Consider the following 20,767-nt stretch of genomic DNA (forward strand, 5'->3'; position numbering starts at 1 on the left):
GGTAGGTAGGTGGTTGGAATGGTAGATGGGCAGATGGATGGATGGATTGATGAATGGAGGGGGTGGATGAATTGGTAGGTGGGTAGATGTATGTACGGATGGATAGATAGATAGATTGATGGATGAATGGGAATGAGGAAGAAACAATAAATCACACAAACTTAAGACTGGGTGCCTGTCCCCATCTGGTCTTTCCTTTCATGCCTTAAGCTAAATCCCAGGGACCTCTGCTATCATTCCACCTCTGTCTGAGTTCTGGGACTTCTCCCGCAGATGCTGAGCACCAGCCGCCACCTTCACTCCACCACCTCGAGGGCCCCAAGGAGGTGTGAAACAACAGCAGAAGTGAAGCCACGCTGCATGTGAGATCTCCACCAGCGAGGGAGACAGGAAGCCAGTGGCCAACCCACACACCAGCTCTCCTTTCTCAGGCCAGATAGATGGAGCCAGCTGCCTGTTTTCAGAGCTACAAACACACACCTACCCCATTTTTCACAGCCATTGTTCCGGAGTGGTGTGTTCACTGGGAGCTGAACTGATCAGGGAGCATTTAAACCCCAACCCATTCTTCTCTCTTCTGTCTAATGACACTGTTAACAGCCATCTGAAAGCTGTTTCCAGAACCCCAATTCTGCCCTTGTAAAGGTGGGACCCTTTCTGGGAGAGCTAGTGATTTTCCAGGCCCGAAGGGCAGAGAAAAGCCACGCAAGAAACAGCATGATATATCAATCAGCATCATAGCTGGTGGAATTTCCTCCAGTTTAACTAAAAGCTAAATGTCACCCAATCCAAGCCATTTTGCCACTTGTTTCAGTTTCCAAGGGAAACAAAAAAGACAAAGAAAAAACGATTTTAAAAAAGAGCGAAAGAGAGCATTCTTTCCATTCCCAGCTCCTTTGGGGACTTAAGTCTGATTTAGGACGACGGATGCTACTTGTGAACTCCTTAAAATGCTTTCTCCAGCGCAGGGCAGGTGCAGATGGGACAGCTGGGCTGGAGAGAAAGCGTTAGTTAGCTCAGATACACAGCCTCCTCGTGGGGAATCTGCAAAACTAGGAGTGCCAAATGGGCTTTATCTCATGGGACATTCGTAGTAGCTGTCTAGAAAAGCGTGTTGAGAAAGATTCTGAAGCCCAATAGGAAAGAACACCGAGATTGATCAGCAATGCCCTCCATGAGTGAAGAATAAGGTAGAACCAACAAGTCTGTGTATATGTGCCCCTCCTACAAGGACCGGGACCCCAGCCTCATCTTTGCATCACCAAGAGCAAAGTAAGTCTTCCTATATGTGTGCTGAGTCCAAGCATATTATGATGGAAGCACTGAGTTAATTGATCGCTCACTATGTGTTAGGCATTAGGCTGTGCAGTGTAGACGTGGAAATTATGTCTCTGTGCAGTCAGTGTTCTCATTATTCCCTACAAGACACAGGGGCTCAGAGAAATGCAGGAATATGCTAGAGGTCACACAGCTAGGCACCAGCAGAACCTCATGGAGTAATTCTGCCATTGGTCATAAGTCCTGCAAAAGCCCTTTCACCAGTATTCTCAACCAAAGTGACTTTTGCCTCCCAGGAGACACTGGGCAATATCTGGAGATAATTCTGGTTGTCACAGTGGGGTTGGGAAGTGTTATTGGCACCGGGTGGGTAGAGGCCAAGGATTCGGCTCAACATCCTACAACGCGCAGGCCAGCACCAACATCAAAGAATTAACCAGCCCCAAATGTCGAAAGTGCCAAGGCTGAGAAGCCCTGATCTAGATATTTTCTACTCCCCTAGCCACCTCACATCCCCCCCGCACCAACCCCAAGCAATCAAGATGGTACTTGTGAGGCTCAAGTCAGCAGAGAACAAATCCTCTTTTATTATAAGCACATCTCACTTTTAGATTCATATCCCAGTTATGCTGTTATTCTCAATTACAGCACCTTCTCAAGAAGTAGAAGTCATTAAGTTTAGTTCTTTGGTTTCATTTCCCGATATCTGGTTGAAGGGGTGAAGTCTGTCAATTACATAGTGGTCACAACGTCATTAGTCTCATGCAATAATAACCAGCACATGGCTTCGAACATGGGTGTGCAGATCTGAACTTTGAGATCCTCTCTTTACTTTCTTCCTGTGGATTTCATTAAACTTGCCAACTCGAGCCTAAAAGCAAAGGAAAACTGTTTAAAGGGAAGGGGGGGTGGGTGGAAATCTATGAAAATCCAGGCCTTATCATAACAGAGAAGGCAAACAGCATTTACAGCAATTAAACTGATACAGAAACTTCTGTTTAACAATCAAAGCGCCTATTAAGATGTCTCCATAGCTGAACAAAAGCTTCCTTTCTACTCTAATTTTCTGATAACAAGTCATGCAGACATGGAGACAGAATTGTGCGTGTCCCTCGTGCCTTCAGTCCCAGGAGTAGAATAATAGAAATCTCTTCTCAGATGTTTTCATTTCCAGTGCACAGAAAGGGGGTGTTGGAGGGAAGGAGGATTCTTCTCCCCTCCCGTAGGTCCCTGTCTATGCCCTCTCAGCCGTTCCTTCGTACAGAAAGGGGATAAACCAGGAGCCTCAGTCTTCAAAATCCCCTCGGGAGCCAGACGGACAGACAGAAGCCCCGACAGAAGGAACTGGCGTTAATAAAGCTTTCGCATTATGTACAGCTTTGAAAAGAGAAGCTCGGGCTCTGACCTGGCGGGCAGGAACTCAGGCCAACAGAAGAGTCAGGTGTGCAGAAAATATTTAAAAACATTTAACACAGAGACACCAGGTAAAAACAGGGGACGATAAAGCAAAGGAAGAGGAGGAGAAAAAGTAAGAGAAAAAAAAAGATGCTGAAGATGAAGACAAAGAAGAAAAGAAATGAGAAAAATAATAATAGATATGCTTTTTGTTGAGCACTATGGTGTGCCAAGCACTATTACCAAATAAACCCTTTCTGTACATTACCTCATATAATCCATCCACTGCAGCCTATGATGCATGGAACATAGCAGCTGTTAGGATTAGCCCCATCTCACCAACAAGTAAATCAGGAAGTTACACCATTTCCCCAAGGTCACACAGCAAATAAAGGCCAGGACTGGGGTTTTTAATTCAGGTCACAGAGCTTGGGTTCAATAAATGATGGCTACCTTCATCCCCATTTCACAGACGGGAACACTGAGGCTTAGAAGCAATATGCGATCGTCCATAGCTAGTGACCGAGTTGGGATTTGAACCACAGAGAAGAACAAACCGGATGCTTCTTCTGGAGCATCCGGACGGCTCTCCAGATACATGGAGTTCGACCCATCCTAGAGTGTCCCTGCCCCCCTACCTCTGTCTAGGAAGAGCAAAGGAACACTGACCCTTATACGCTCAGAGAAGAGCTGCCAGAGGCCTGGCAGGTCGTGTCGTAGTATGCTGTTCATTTTAGCTGTCCCCCCTGCAGTTAGCCAACAATATTTTCACGAGTGAAATCATGCCCACACCCCTCCCCCAAGATGTCCTAATCCCTGGAACATGTAAGTAAGTCACCTAACAGGCAGAAGAGATTTTGCAGATGTGATTAAATTAAGGATTACCCAAGCGGGCCCGATGTAATCATGAGTCCTTATGTGGGCAAGAGGGAGGCAGGAGGGTCTGAGTTAGTGGAGGAGATGTGACAGTTGCTGGCTACGAGGATGGAAAGGGCCAACAGCCAAGGAAGCTAGAAAAGGCAAGAGAACGGATTCTCCCCTGGAGCTTCCAGAAGGTACCAGCTATGCCGACACACCTGGACTTCAGCCTTGTGAGACTAATTTTGGACGTCTAGTCCCCCAAACTGTAAGGCAATAAATTGGTGTTGTTCGAAGCCACCGGGTTTGTGGTAATTTGTTAGGGCAGGGGTAAGAAACCAATACGGCACCTTTGTTGAGCTGGGTACGGTTTTAGGAGCTAGGTGTATGGTGAACAGGATAATGAAATTTTCTGAGCCTGGAGTCAGATAGTGAGCAAACGAATAAAAACCGAACGTAAGTTCAGACAGTAATACATTTCATAAGAGAAATAAAACGCAGACTTTGGGATTTGTTTTAAGGTGATGGGAACCCCCGAGTATATTAGAACAGAGTCTGGATGGTGGGGGGGTGGGGGGGTGGGGGTGGTCTCACTCATTGAAGAGCTCCCTCTGGTGGCCAAGCGGAGAACAGCCCGCCAGGCTGGGACGAAAATAGGAGTGCCCCCCCCCCCCACCTTTGCCCGCCCTCCTCCCCTATCCTCCAACTCCCCACCCACAGCGGGGTCCAAATCATCAGCCCTGACCCTTACAAGGCCATTCTTTTCCTAGCCCAGGGCTTGCCCACTTGAGCTGTCATGATCTCAGTTGCAGCATACCAATAAAAAATCCACACCCCCGAGTCCTAAGTCCGCTGCCTGGATGGGAGCAATGCTGGGTCTTATTTATAGGTATGAATCCCAAGCGGGGATAGGCCTCATGGAGCTGTTTCTTCACTTAATCCAAACAATCCTATGAGGTTGTATTCCTAGTTTAGAAGTAAGGAAAATGAAAACGTTAATTGTTCCAAGTCCCACAGCGAGTATCTGGCGTACTTTGGGATTGAACTCAGTTTTCTTGCATCCCTACACCACACTATCTTCCGATAGCATCTCCTTCTGAGGCGAGTGTGAGAATTATTGTTTAAGTGATTCAGTCCTGGAGCTAGAAAGGACCGCAAGAAGCTCTCTGTTGCAGCCTCTGGGCCTCTCAACCCTTTCGGATAGAAGCTACACTAGTCTTAAAGGTTTCCATGGAGATAAAGACCTCTGAGCACAGAGAACTATTAATAATCACAGCTAACATTAGTTGAGCACCTACTGCATGGCAGGGCTCAGATTAAGTGCTTTAGATGTATTATTTCATTTAATCTTCGAAACTCCATCTTCGCTAGGAGAGCTGGGGCTTGAGCGAGGGCAGTCAACCCCGAGAGCTCATCCTCAGAAACACCACAAATAACAAGGAAGTTCCAAGCTGCCCTTAAGCTTCGTCTGGCCCAGGGGCATGACAGCCTGAGTGAGTTCTTAACAACAGTGCTGCATTCAGATCAAGTAGCAAATTCTTTGGGCTCAAAGATACCAGAAACTAATAAAACTTAGGCCATGAAACTTTTCTTGTGGGGTCACAGGCCAGTCGCCAGCTAAAATCCCCCCGGATTTATCCAAGGGGCCAACCAATCCTTGGCTAAAGCTGCTCACAATATTCTTCACATAGCAGGGAATATCTATTTGCTTTAATATCCAATTCAAATAGATCACATCTAAAAGTTTTTTAATTATGTGCCGTCTCTAAAGGTTACAGTTCCGTGGTGCTTCGAAGCCAAATTGGGTTTCTTTGTGTATTTGAATATCATTCTCTCCCCAAGACAACTACAAGATCAAAATTTCATTATTTAAGACCCTTGATGGCTATGGCCTCCAGGGAGCCACCTGGCGCTGGTCAGTGTCTACATAAGACCGCCCAGGTGCCACATCACGGGGTAGGAAACAGGTGGTGGCGGGGGGGGGGGGTACTGACACTGGTTAGAGATGCGAGGGGTGAGCAAGGACAGTGCTGTTTGCTCCTGATTTAAGAGACCTTTCAGAGGAGAGTTGGGGATTCCCATGGCATTGAGTCAAAACAAAGAGCCTGGCGAAGCTGTCTAGAAATAGGAAGACTGCAGGAATGGAGGTATCAAGGCCACACCAATCCACATGTGTACGGCTTTTTTTTTTTTTTAAGATTTTATTTATTTATTTGACAGAGAGAGAGAGACAGCGAGAGAGGGAACACAAGCAGGGGGAGTGGGAGAGGGAGAAGCAGGCTTCCCGCGGAGCAGGGAGCCCGATGCGGGGCTCGATCCCAGGACCCTGGGATCATGACCTGAGCCGAAGGCAGACGCTTAATGACTGAGCCACCCAGGTGCCCCGTGTACAGCGTTTAAACTAGTGACAAGGCCCCTGAACGTGGACCTCCTTTGGAGACAGAGAAACCTACCTTATTTCTGAACAGGAAGGGTTTCCTGGTCATCAACTGCCCACTGGAGTGTGGGACTCTGCGGTAAGCAGACCCTGAGTTCAGAGTCAGCTCTGCCGCTTCCTCGCTAGGAGGCTTGGGGCACTTTTACCTTTGAGTCTCCTTTTGTCTCCTGGGAAAAGGGAGTCAGAAGATCTCCCTCATAGACTTGCTAGGAAGATGAGTAGGAGTAATGTAGTTGGACAAGGGCTCAGCTGAGCGGTTACTATTGCCTCTAGGATTCACACACCCGTTAGAACAGGACAAAGCTCTCCAAGGACGAAGGCTGAATGCCTGGCTTGGCACACGATGACCCCCAGGCCCCATCCAGCCCATCACCTGCTTTTTTTTTTTTTTTTAAAGATTTTATTTTATTTATTTATTTATTTGAGAGAGAGAGAATGAGAGACAGAGAGCACGAGAGGGAAGAGGGTCAGAGGGAGAAGCAGACCCCCTGCTGAGCAGGGAGCCCGATGCGGGACTCGATCCCGGGACTCCGGGATCATGACCTGAGCCCAAGGCAGTCGCTTAACCAACTGAGCCACCCAGGCGCCCCCATCACCTGCTTTTGTAGGTAGAGCTTGATCAGCACTCTGTCGCACCCACTCATTTGCATATCGTCTGTGACTGCTTCCATGTTAGGAAGGCAGAGTTAAGTCACTGTGACAGAGAGGGTATGGCCCGCAAAGCCAAAAATAATGATCACCCGGCCCTTTATAGGAAAAGTGTGTCAACCCCTAATTTAGGGCTCTGTAACTCATTTCCTTGGCTGATGAACAGAGAGATTTTTCCTCCCTTTTCCCCCCCAGTTTTATTGAGGAGTACCTGACAAATAAAATTGTAAGATATTTAAAGTTTACCATGTGATTATTCGGTATACGTATCCGTTGTGAAAGATTTTTTTCTCTGAAGCCAGAAGACCTGGACTGTAGATCTACTTCTGCCACTTACCCGGCGTGAATCTTTGGACAAATGCCCTGCCCTCTCCAAGCCAAAATGTGCATGACCGCTTGGGGGCGTCCCTCTGCTCACTTCATCCTAGCACCCTCTGGGCTGTGTCATTTTAATGCCCATTTTACAGAAGAGAGGAGGGGGGCACAGTAGCACCAATAAGCAGTCCAGCTAAGACTCTAACTCACCAGTCTCACCCAAGCCTGTGCTCTTCCTAGCCCTCCCTGTCTTCTGGTAGAATAATCCATGAGGAGGCAAGGTCTCTGATTACCTGCCACTGCTGAAATCCATGTCAGCTTGTGAAAGCAGAGGGGAAGGAAAATCAAGTCTCTCCTCTCGCCACTTCTGACTGGGCTAATTAACATGATTATCCAGTTGTCACTTCATCAAGGCAGAGAGAAGACCTCGAGGATGCATAAGTTACAGTTGGAGGGGTGGTACTGCAGGTCATGGCCAAGGGGGAGAGACGGAAAAGTGGCTTCTGGAGACTGTCTCCAGGTAGAAGCCTATCTCAGTAGGACAGATGAGCAGTCAGGGCACTGAGCAAAAGCAAATGGTAGCACAGCAGACAGAGGGCTGGTATGTGGGGCCAAGAGACAGGAAAGTGCAGACACAGGGTAGGAGGGGAAGACAGGACAGGGAGTCCCAATCACAGTTCTCCACACCCGTTCTTCCTGGCCCCAGGTTACAAATTTTTTTTTTTAATTATTGAAGCCAGACTGGAAGCACCTTCAAGATCTAGTGGACAAACTAAAATCATTCTCTCCCTTTAAAAAGGCCATCGCCACCTTGGGTCGGAGTCCTGGCAGGTCCCTGCCGAGCTGGGATCCCCTGAATTGGCACTAATCAGTGGGTGGATGGCAATGCCATCACTTTGTCTCCCGGAGAGGGACGTGAATCCTGGAGTCATCACCTGTGATTTATTTCAGCCCCCTCAGTGGCCTCAATTAAATTTCACTGCTGGTAAAGGAAGAGAGGATGGCTGAGGCATTTAATTACATTTTATAATGTGCTCACTGCTGAATTTATTAAAGTGTATCAAGGATTTTTAACCTCGTAACCAAACAATGGGAGACCCGGGTGCCACGCGAGTAATTATCTTCCTTGTGGGGATGATGGATGGGGAATCTAAGATGTTAACAGTAGGGTGGGGATGCGTGCGGGGAGAATTGGGGGCTCGTGGGGGGGCATGACAGGGAAAGTGGGGCAATGGGTCTCTAATTCCATGAGCCACTACCCCACGGACTGGAGCAAGGGGGTGGCATTAATGATCAATCTTCCCTCGATCCTAAAAATAAGACATATCAGGAAACCTGTCTTTCTTCTTCTCGTATCCCTACCCCAAACCCTCCCCTCGAATTTTCTCTTGATATAATTTTTCTGCCGTGGTGCAGAAAGAGGAGGAGGGGGACCATCTAGAAATGTCAAAAGTGGCTTATATAAGAAGATAATAAAATTAAAACACAAAATGGGAATAAAATCTTATCTAGAAATCCAGAAGAATCTCATTAGGATAACGGACCCACCTTGGTTTATTTGGGAAATAAATTATCAATAAGGAAATATGTGCTGTGGAGTTTGGTATATGTGTGTCGGGGGTGATGTGGGTTCCTTAAATATGATCCTGAGAGTGGGCTTGGTGTACCCATAGTCATTGTCTCGAGGACCTTTGTTATAGGTTATATCTACCACTCAAGTGACAGAGAAAGGTCAGATGGGGAGGAAGAATATGCTGATCCTGGCCAAAGAGGACAACGATGCCCGATGCATCTGGAAGGCAGCAGGACAGAGGTAAGGGCCAATGTGAGCTCCAAACTGCTCACGGCCCCACTGCTGTCTCCAGCCCCCACTCAGCCCTCCCTAAGTCCCATTCACACCATGGATCTGCTATTTTCCACCTCCCACCTTCAGAGATGCTGTTCTCCCTTTCTAGAACATGCTTCAGTAGCCCCTCCCCAATGCCCTTAGCCTGACTCATGCAACTCCTCTTCCAAGATCCAGCTCAAGCGTGGCTCCTCCAGGAAGCCCTCCCTGAATGCACGGGGAGGGGGGCAATTCCCCTGCCGTGACCCTCTCGTAGCATCCTGTGTTTATCCCTCCAGGTCCGTTGCCTCATCACATGGAGAGCCTCTGCTTAGGAATCTGTTCTCCCCACCACCCTTGACCATGAGTTCCTGCAGAATAGGAGCAGCTAATGATTCATCTTTATGTGTCCAGTGTTCCATGAAGAGTTTGGCTTAGAGCAGAGAGGTGAATGTTTTCCTTGCTAACTCCAGCAAAAATAAGCCAGCAACCCAACCCTCTGAATGAAGGCTTCACTTCTTCACACCCTGCACGGCCAGGGCCAGTCAGGGGTCCTGGGAAGCGAGGAACCCTACTCTGCCCCAGTCTTCAAGCTCTGACCTAAGGCTGGGACCTCAACTGGGGCAGCAGACCAAACAGAGCCCGTCTGCCCAAACATGGAGCCCAGCACTTCCTCTCCCAAACATTTCCCCACTTGCCCAGGGTTTCCTCAGCTCCCCCAGCGTTGGGACCCCTGGACCATTTTCAGCTCCTCCTGACTCCTGCCGATAATGGGAATCACTGACACAGTCCCTCCTGAGGGCAGACTTGCCATGTATGTCAATTTGTACATTCAATCCTCTTAGGCACCCTTCAGAGAGGTCTAGTATTGCTCCCATTTTACAGAGGAAGAAACTGAGGCTCTGAGAGCCTCCAACAGAAAAGCAGAGTGATCAAAAGAATGGGGTTTGGAGTTAGGGACCAGGGTTATTGTCCCGTTTCCACCCCTAACTGTTTCTCTGAGCTGCAGTGTTAATAAAACTGATAAGGGCTAATGTAGACTGGGCATTGCCCAAGTCACTTCCCAACACTGTCAGCACGCTGGAATCATGTGATGCCTGAGCTCCCATGCCACATTGTGGTTTAATGCAGGGGTCAGCAAACCCTGACCCCTGGGCCATGCATCTGGCCCCTCAGCCTCTTTTGTAAATAAAGTTTTATTGGCACACAGACACGCCCAGTATCTACGGCTGCCTCTGCACTGTAAGGACAGAGTTGAGTAGCCATGACAGAGACATAGGGCCTGCAAAGCCTAAAATATTTACTATCTGGCTCTGCTGTGAAGTGTGCTGACCTTTGATTTAACTGTGCTGGGGTATGGCCTGGCTTTGAAAATTTTATTTATTTATTTATAAAGATTTTATACATTTATTGGACAGAGAGAGACACAGGGAGAGAGGGAACACAAGCAGGGGGAGTGGGAGAGGGAGAAGCAGGCTTCTCGCGGAGCAGGGAGCCCAATGCGGGGCCCGATCCCAGGAACCCGGGAATCATGACCTGAGCCGAAGGCAGATGCTTAACCGACTGAGCCACTCAGGCAACCCTGGCTTTGAAAATTTTAAAAAAGGTCTCCAGGTAATACCAATGTGCAGTCAAGTTTGGGTACCCCGTGGCCTAAGTGTTTGACATGTGTTCGCTCACTGACTGTAATAACCATGTCTCTTTCATTCCCTCCTGCATCCTCAGCAGCTAGCACAATGATGGGCAGAGTGGCACTTCCACAGATGTTTACTGAATGAATGAATGAATGAATGAATGAATGAATGAATGAATGAATGAGTGAGTGAATGACCAGCCTGCCCTGTGAGTTAAATACAATGATCTCATTTTGCAAATGGAGAAACTGAGGCTGGGGGTCAGCTAAGGAAAATGTTCTCCTGGGATGTGAATCTAGATCTCCTTAACTGGGGAGCCCCATTTGTGAGCATTATGGTCTCTCTTCAGATAACGAGGAAGAGAGCCCATTAGCAAAGTCGGTAAGAGGGTCTTCTTGTGCACCCTTCCTGGGAGAGGCGCCCTGAGAAGAGGCAACCTGGAGACCCAGAGAACAACGCAGAGCCACCTTGGACCTCGCAGATACAGGACCTGTCTCCTTGACCTGAAGGAAAATGCTAATTGGAAGAGGCTGGCTTACTGTGCCAAGCTCAGGCTTAAATGAGGACAAAACAAGAGTTGACAGACAGAGGCCCCACGCTGCCATCACCACAAATGTCTCTGTGAACGGAGAAAAACAGGCAGCCCTGTGCTCCATCAATTTCAATTGTAAATGGTCTCAAGTTGAAATAAACCAACAGAAACAGCAGTATCAGTGACAGGCGTGGGGTAGGGAAGGGTGGGGGACACGCAGACCACGGGCTGGAATCTACAAGTTGGACTTGACATCTGGACCCAGAGACGGATGACAGGACACGTTTGTGGACTGCAATGCAGGCAACCCAGAGGCCCAAGCCTCCTCTTTTGCCTAAGAAGCAGGGGGACAAAATGGAATTCATTTACAGGGGCAGAGAGCTGCACTAAAATCCTGATTCTGCCCTTGTGATTGATGCTTTGTCTTTCCCCTCTGCGGGCCTCCTCCTCTGTACAATGGGCGTGATCAAACCCATTTCTTGCAGTTGCCTGAAGGACCATCCATGGATATGACCCAAGTGCCAAGCACATAGTAGGTGTGCAATAAAAGGGGGTTTTCCCTGGGAGCAACTCAGGTGCTTGTTTGCAGCTTCGCTTAGCGGCCCTTCTCCCTGGCCTGAGAAGACAAAACCTGGGGACAAGGCTCTTTAGGGAACGAGGCCACGACTCTGTGGAGAACAGCGGTGAGTTATGGGGAGGGCAGAGCTGTCTAGGTCCCTCTGGCCATTTATTCCCCTCCTCTTGTCCTGTTCTCAGAGCGTGTCTATAGCCCTTGCTTGCCCGAGTGTGATGGATGGGCCTTAAGTTCCTCGCACACTACATCATCAATTACTTACATATTTATTGCCTTGAACTGAGTTTATGGATCTTAAATCAGAGCCATTTCGAGTTGCTTGAGCTGAAATTCTCCCCCACTGGAGATGTGATGTTTTTTAATTATGCGGCCGCCCGATAGTTAATGTTCAGTGGAAGTTAATTGTCCATAGAACAAAGGGCTGCTGAGAAGTTCCCCACACAGTTCCTCGGAATTTATGGCCTGAGTGGGCTCAGCAGGGACAGACCAGGTGAGCTTGCTGTGAGAGACCCCAGTCTGACTTCAAGAAACCCAAGACCCCAGGCACCCTCTCTGAACTTCACACAATAGACCGTCTCCCTCTCACAGTTCCCTGATGCTCAAAGCGCCGTCCAGAGACGTGTCACACGGTCTGTGGTTTGCTAGAGACGGCCTTGTAATGGGTCACATTCCAAGGTCAGGACGGGGTGTCCACACTCCAAAGCATCCCTAAGTGGGACTGAGGTGCCAAAGATAAGACGGGTCTTGGTCCTGATGCAGCAGCTCTGGAAAGGGAGGCCACCGAGAGAGGGGACCTCAGCTGCAATGAGACCATGGTTTCTCAGTGAGAAGTGTTGTCACGGGGGGGGGGGGTGTTTGTACAGAGAAACAGAGTGTTGTACAGAGAAACTTTACCACCAAGAACTTGAAGATAAGCAAAGACGTTGACCCTCCAACAGTGAAATTAGCCCGACTCCTAATGGATCATGGGACAGAGAAACATGAACCGTGGTTCTCAGTAGCGGCTGATGTTGCCCCCAGGGGACATTTGGCAATGTCTGGAGACATTTTGGGGGGTACTTGCTCAGGGGGGATGGTGCTACTGGCATCTAATGGGTGGATGCCAGAGATGCTGTTAAATATCCTGCAATGCAAAGGACAGCCCCTGGAACAAGAATTATCCAGCTTCAAATGGCAATCGTTTTGAGAATCCCTGCCCAAAGAGCTGGAAGAGACCTAGATCCAGAGCCTGATACAACTGGACTAAACATACAGCAGACTGAAAGAGGGGCTCAGTCAACTATTAAAGAATAGACAAAGAGAGTCCCAGGGATGGGTGTTGGCTTGACCCTCCCAGACTACCTGGGGGACAGAGGTCTTTGGCACTGGAGCTGGTCCTTCTCCTAGTAACGGCAGTCTTATTTTCCAGTGGAAAACTAACCGTCTAACATCTCAGCCCTAGAGCCCAGGTCAGGATGAACCTCTCTTGCAGTCCCGGGGTGGGAGTGCTTTTAATCCAGCCGTGGGAAGTCCAAAGCACTGTGATTGGTTCAAGGGTAGGGCATGTGACCCAAGATGGGCCAATCAGAGTCCACGAAATGCCCTGGCAAACCCCACCCCCTACCTCCCTGCCTTTTTTTTTTTTTTTTTTTTTGGTTAAACTCTCCTCTGTCCCCTGGAGTAGCTTAAGCTGGCTGGCTGCACACCGGGGGCCCAGGGGTTACCTGCGGGAAGGGCCTGCCTGAGAAGGAAGCCAACACACTTAAAAAAGCAGAGTAGAAAGATGGAGAGAAACCAAAAGCTGGTATGTTGTTTGAACCCCTGCAGCTTCTCCAGTTACTGTCAAATCCTCATTTTTAAACATTTAAAGTAGTTTGAGTTGTTTCACTTACAAGCAGAAGAATGTAGACCTCATGCAAGGTCATGGAGACAGATGGAACTAGCAGATTTCCTATAGCTACAGTCCCTAGGGCAACCCCACTGCAACCATGAGATGGCTCATCATCGTAAAGGTGGTGGTACCCACCATTTATGGGCTAGGCATTATACCAAACACTTCATGGGTATTATCTTATTTATTCTGCACAATAATCCTATGACATCTTCGTTATTATTATCAAAAAAAGGGAAGTAGTTCAGAGAGGTTGAACACCTCGCTCTAGGTCACACAGCTAGCAAGTGGTGGAGCCCAGATCTAAACCCAGGCTATTTACCCGAACTCTCAGTTACCCTGCCCAGAGACAGCAGGCTGTCCCAGCCTGAGGCCTTCAAATATTCTCTACACAAACTTCCCTTCTCCCTACTCCACGTTCTCCAGGAAACCCCCTGAAGAAAATCTGGCGTTCAGGAAGGGCGGACTGCAGAAAGGAAATGGGATAATCACTCGATCCTTGAGAAATGCAGTGCTTGTTTTTTGTTTTAAAGATTTTATTTATTTATTTGACAGAGAGAGACACAGCGAGAGAGTGAACACAAGCAGGGGGAGAGGGAGAGGGAGAAGCAGGCTTCCCGCTGAGCAGGGAGCCCGATGTGGGGCTCGATCCCAGGACCCTGGGATCATGACCTGAGCTGAAGGCAGATGCTTAATGACTGAGCCACACAGGTGCCCCGAGAAATGCATTGCTTATAACAGCAAGTTCTCATTATACGTTAATAAACAGATATTCCGGCTTTATACATCAGTCTCCAAAGTCTGGTTAATGTGAATCAGACTCTAAGAGACTGTCTTCTGAATGGGCAAAGGAAGATCCAGATTTCTGGATTCTGATGAATTCCCTATTGCAGTGGTTCTCAAACTTGAGCATTCATGGCAGCATTATTTATAAGAGCCAAAAAGTAGAAACAACCCAATGGCCACCAATTGGTGAATGGAGAAGCAAAATGTGGTGCATCCCTACAACGGAATATTATTTGGCCATAATAAAGAATGAAGGACTGATTCATGCTACAACACAGATAAGTCTTGAAAACATCATGCTAAGTGAAAGAAGCCAGACACAAAAGGCCACGTATTGTAAGATTCCATTTATATGGATGTCCAGAATAGGTAAATCCATAAAGACAGAAAGTAGATTAATGGTTGCCAGGGGCTCAAGGGAGGGACAATAGGGAGTGACTGCTAATGAGTACCGCTTTTCTTTGGGGGAGTGATAAAAACATTCTGGAATTAGACAGTAGGGATGGTTGCACAACTCTATGAATATACTAAAACCCACTGAATTGTTTTAAAAGGGTAAACTCTGCAGTATGTGAGGAAGCTCCAGGGATTCTGATGCCTGCTCAAGCTTTTTAAAAATAACAGCTTTCTTTTAAAAACCTGAAGCGTGCATCAGAATGACCTGGAGCTTGTTAAAATACAGATGGCTGGGCTCTGCTGCCATGAGACCCGATTCAGTTGGAGCCGGAGCAGGGCCTGAAGATCTGCATTTCAACAAGTTCCCAGGTGACGCAATACCCTTGGATGCTGAGAACCACAGGGTGGCATGTGAACTGCTCATCACCACCATGAACTGAGGCACGGTGGTACCCAGACATCATCCTGCAACCAAACCTCAGTGCAAGGGCCTTTTCACTCTTGGGTCTCCTACAACAGGAGACAATGACTTCAGGCACCGTGCGTTATGTACTGAATGTCTGGGTCCCTCCAAAATTCACATGTGGAAATCCTCACCCCCCAAAGTGATGGTATGAGGAGGTATGGCCTTTGGGAATGTGATTAGGTCATGAGGGTGAAGCCCTCATGAATGAGATTCATGCCCTAATAAAAGAGACCCCAGAGAGCCCCCTTGCCCCTTTTGGCATCGGGGGACACGGCGAGTAGACAGCCATCTGTGAATCAGGCAGCAGGCTGTCACCAGCCATCAAACCTGCTGGCACTTCAATCTCAGACTTCCCAGTCTCCAGGACTGGGAGAAATAAAATATTTGTTGTTTAAGCCACTCTATCCATGGTATTTTTGTTATAGCAGCCTCAAAAAACCGAGACTGTGCTGGGCTGAGTAATGGCCCCCCGAAGTCATCCATGTCCTAATGCCCAGAACCAGTGCATGTGACTTTATATGGCAAAAGGAACTTGGAGGATGGGATTAAATGAAGGAGCCTGAGATGGGGAGACTATTCTAGGTTATCCGAGTGGGTCTTCCATGTAATCACAAAGGATCCTTATACAAGGGAGCCAGCAAAGTCCCAGGAAGAAGGCTCTGTGACCTCATGGACCCCTGGGGGAGAAGAGATGATGTGATGCTGGTGGTGAGCCAAGGAATGAGGGCTGTTTGCTTCTAGAAGCCAGAAAAGGCAAGGAAACAGATCTCCCTGGGAGCCTTGGTAAGGAACCAGCCCTGCTGAGACCTTGATTTTGGCCTCAGTGGACGCATTTTGGACTTTTGCCCTCCAGGACTGCAAGAGAATGAGTCTGTGTGGTTTTGATCCACTACGTTTACGCTAATTTGTTATAGGAAACTGTAACCATAGGAAATGAATATCGCCAGGTGTCTCCCAGCTCATCCTTCAAAGAAAAAGTGTTATGGGCATTTTAGAACCTTCTCCATGTCTGGTGTCTTGGGGACTGGATTCTCCCAGCAACCAGAAAGACCAGGACCACATCCCATTTCACAGAAAACTGCAGATCAGGAAAGTTCAGTAATTGGCCCAACACAGCCAGTGAATTAAGCAGTGGGGGACTTCTTGCTAATTCCTTTACCAGGAATTTCCCATAGGGAAAAAAGAAAAACCCCAAATCTGTTTATCTGCCTAGTGGCCTGAAGCATTGGGGCTGGCGTGGTGGTAAAATCGGTGAACAAGATTCAATATCCCATAAAAGTCAAAGGCGGGCCCTTCCGGAAGCAGTTTAATCCACCAAGCCCATAAGACAAGGCACCATGCAGAAAAGCCCAAGGTCCGCTCTCCCTTCGAATAGTTGTTTGACAGGTCTTAATTTACCTAGAAAGTGCTCTGGCCTCTCAGACTGACACTGGGCCCTGATGCTGAGTGTTAGCTATTTGTAAAATGACACAGCTTCAAATGGGACCGAGACGCTATGAAGTCAGGGTCGCATCCCCGCCACGTAACCAGACCTATTAAGTCTCCTGGCCTTTTAGCCTGCTCATTGCTCTAGGTCAGTGCTTCTCAAACTCCTCGCATCGGTCAGGGCTCGGTGAAATATGTTTCTGACCCCAGAGTTGCTGATTCACTGAGTCTGGGGCGGGGACCAGAATTTGTATTGCTAACAAGTTCCAGGGTGATGCTGAGGCGGCTGGAAGTTTGGGGACTGCATGTGTTGAGAACAAATGTTCTAGATCAGGGTTCCTCGACCTTGGTACAATTGACATTCGGGGCTGGATGATTCTTTGTTGGGGGTTTGTCCTGAGCATCACAGGATGCTGAGCAGCATCGTTGGCTTCTACCCACCGGACACCAGCAGCACCCTGCCCCCCCACTGTGACAAACAAAAATGTCTCCCAACATTGCCAAGTGTCCCCAAGAGCTAGAAGGGCAAAACTGCCCCCAGCTGAGAACCAGTGCTCTAGATCAGAGATACCAAGAATGCACAAGAGGAAAGGAGTCACTGAATGTGACCCCCAAACGTCTTGGGGCTCTTGACCACAGTCCCAGCTATTTATCAAGGGTGTGGGCTGAATGGTGAGCATGGAGGTTAGGGCAGGTTGCCTAAACATGTCATTCCTACAGGCATCCTGAGGTCAGTCAAGCAGCCATAGGTTCTACCAGCCTAACGGCTCATCGTCTTCTCAAAGTTTCCCCCAAGTTCTCAGAGAAGCCACCGCTGCCAGGTGACTGACTCAGCCCAGTCACTAAGGACAGAATGGCCGATCTTGGCCAGTCACTAAGGAAGGTGTCGGAGCCAGTGGAGGCGCTCAGGGCCAATGCTCAAAGACGGTCTGATTGCAAATTTCAAAGAGGAAGACATAAATTCACAAAGCGGCCCCAGTTCCCAATTCTCAAGCTCAGCAAACCAAATCCAAAGGTACAATCTTCTCAGGCTTTTCAAAAGCCACGTGATTGATAGTCGGCGCGGAAAGGAAGAGGTGTCGAATCCAGGCCTGATGGATGGGTGTGCATGCAATCAGATGCATTTTCAGAGCGTCTTCGCTCTGACACCTGCCCCCATTCTCCAAGGAGCTGGGCCCTGAATGCACCCCTGGGCCACACCATCATCTCTACCTGCTGCTCCTGTTCTTGTGGAAAGGAACACAACCTAATGATGGATGCGCTCAATGTGATCATTCTCGCTTATGCACCAAACAAAGGCAAGATTGATGAACTCGGAGGAAGCACATTCACCGGCCTGATCTATGCCTTTTACCTTGGAGCAGGCAGCAGTCTCCAAGCACATGTTAACATCTTTGCATCTGTCAATAGGACCTTGATTCTCTAAAGGCTGAAAGGGGTTTTCAGGGGTGAATGCTGGGAGCCAGCTCAGGGTTTTCGGAGCCCCACTCAAAGCCTCCAGGTGACTCGTTTTGCATCCGCTGGCTCCTTTCATCCCAAGATATATCACCCTTGAGTGAGGACATGGGAGAAAAGACTTTCTCCACCCACATAAAGAAGAAATGGGAATATTAGAGGCATGGGGGTTGTGGGGAGGGGCTGCCCCCGTGTGCTGGGAAGAGCAAGGTCCTGCTTCCTGAGTCTTCACCTCCGCTTTGCCCTGGCCGAGTCTCTGAACCATCGCTGAGATCGTTCCCTTATTTACTTACAAGATGAGAACTGAAACAGCAACCTGCAAGGTGGCTGTCAGAGTTAATAAAAGCTCTGGAGTCAGTGCTCCTCCCCTGGGTTGGCATCCTGGCTCCGCGACACGTCAGCTGTAAAACTTTGGGCAGATTCTTGCTTAATCTCTTTGTGCCTCACGGGCTCCTCAGAGGATTAACCAAGCACTTAGAATGATGCTTAGTGCTTAGAAGGTGCTTAATTAATATTTAATTTAGCACTTAATTAATATCCCTCTCCGCTTATTCCACTCTGCCTCAGAGTGCAGCAGATACGGCAGGAATAGTCTGTCCTCATTATTTAGAATCAAAGGTCTGGGGGGTGTCTGATGTAGGGAGTTGAACTGCCCCCCCTCCGCCCCGCCAAAATGTATGTCCACCCAGAACAAAGAGACACACAGAGGGAGGAGGACATGACATCACACACACACAGAGAATGTAAGGACACGCAGAGATTGGAACAGGGCATCTACAAACCAAGGGAGGCCAAGGATAGCTGGCAGGCACCAAAGCCAGGAGGAGGCAAGGAAGGATCCTTCCCTAGACCCGTCAGAGACAGCATGGCCTTTGCCAATGGCTTGACTTCAGGCCTCTAGCCCCAGAACTCGGAGAAAATAAATGTCTCTTGTTTTCGGCCCAGCCAGTGTATGGTACTTTGTTAAAGCAGCCTCAGGAAACTACCACATCTAATATCAAGGGAAGCTTGTTTGTTCATCCCTCTGTCTCTAGGCACAAGCCCACTGATCACTTCCATCTCTCAATTCTTGCATCTGACTTCTCCCTGGCTTTCATCACCTGGCTGAGAAGGACCAAGAGCAGAGGTCAGCAAACTCGGTGAGTAAAGTAGCAGGAAGAAGTATTTTAGACATTGTGGGCCGTTAGAGTCTCTGCCACTGCTTTCCAATAAAACTGTTTATGGACACTAAAATTAATTTCATATAATGTTCACACATCATTAAATATTATTCTTCTTTTGATTTTTACATGTATTTAAAAATGGGAAACCACCTTCTTAGCTTTTCAGCCATGCAAAGAATAGGCAGCGGGCCAGATTCTTCTTTCTTAATTGAGGTGAAATTCACATAACATAAAATGATTTTACTAGGTACAATTCAGTGGCATTTACTATACCATCTGGGGGGTGCAAATGTCCCCTTCTGTCTACTTCCGAACTATAACCATAACCCCCAAAGGAGACTGATCGGGCAGCCACTCCTCATTTGCTTCCCCCAGCCCCTGGCAACCACCAATCTGCTTTCGGTCTCTACGGATTTACATTTTCAGGACATTTCATCGAAAGGGAATCATTCGCGGTGTAGACTTCTGCGCCTGGCTTCTCTAAGTTAGCACGATGTTTTTGAAGCGCATCCATGCTGAATTTGTAGCAGGTGTCAGGGCTTTGTTCCTTTTTATGGCTGAATAATAGTCCATTGTAGGGAGAGACCACATTTTGTTTATTCATCCACTGATGGACATTTGGGTGGTTTCCACCTTTTGACCACTGTGAATAGTGCTTCTGTGAACATGTGTATACAAGTATTTGTTTAAAACCTGCTTTCAGTTCTTCTGGGTGTATATCCAGGAGTCAAACGACTGGGTTGTATGGTAGTTCTGATGTCTAACTTTTGGAGCAAATGCCAAACTGTTTTCCACAGTGGCTGCCTGCCCCGTATGGCCTTCCGTGGGCCAGATTTGACCGGCAAGCCAAATGCTTTGCCGGTCCTTGATTTAGAGCGAGGATATGAAAGCTTAATGCCTACAAGTTCGACAAATGAGAGACAAGTTAGAAAAATAAAACATGGGCCCTCTCAATCTTTCCATCGGTTTCCTAATTTCCGTAGAGATATGGATGCAGGAAATTGTTCATGAACATTAATGCAACTAATGTACATATTCACGTGCATAATATGTTATCTATATATTACAGTGGTGTGCATGTAATGCTAGGGGGTAGCTGCCATCTGCCTTGTTGATGGGGAGACACCAGGAATGGGGGGAACTGTAGTAAGGTGGAGAGTGTGTCCCAATCTAAAGGGGGTGACCAAATACATACGTACATACATAGATACATACATAAAGGGGGGTGACCACCACTTAGCTCTGGTCCTTTGTGGTCAAGCAGGAATGTGGGCCCAGTGTTGCTGGATTTTTCTGATTCTTCCAAGAAGAAACCGGAAATTCAGACTTTTATATGAAATTTCCGCATTTTTAATTAATTCAGGGGAAAAATCAATTCATTTGCATGGACCAAGCCCAACGTATTTGCAGGCCACATTCAAGGCTTCTGATCGCTTATGTTTTCTTCTAATATCAGTGGCTTCTTCTAGAGAAGAAGTCAAACAGATTCACTGGGGTCTCAGTGGCTTTGCAGGTTCCCAGGTCTCTAAAGAATCTGTCCACAGTCAGACATGTGCACCCTAACCTGGAGTGAGTGTTACTATGGCAACCTGGTTGATTTGAGTTTTAAGGACACTCTCTCTGAAAGCCAACAAGGTTCCAACATCCATAAAGTTCTTCTGGTGCTGCTGACAAGGATCCCAAACTTCTTACCCCACCACTCGGGGGTCC

At 48.0% G+C, this 20,767-nt stretch overlaps 1 protein-coding gene across 1 annotated transcript in view; it reads right to left on the bottom strand.

Annotated features, from left to right (window-relative positions):
* The window catches only part of KSR2 (kinase suppressor of ras 2), a 400,598-nt gene that overhangs the window by 104,045 nt on the left and 275,786 nt on the right, over window positions 1–20,767 (bottom strand). The window lies entirely within an intron of this gene.

The sequence above is a fragment of the Mirounga leonina genome, unplaced genomic scaffold, assembly GCF_011800145.1.
Source record: "Mirounga leonina isolate KUSES-001 unplaced genomic scaffold, KU_Mleo_1.0 Mir_171, whole genome shotgun sequence".
Classification (NCBI taxonomy): Eukaryota; Metazoa; Chordata; class Mammalia; order Carnivora; family Phocidae; genus Mirounga; species Mirounga leonina.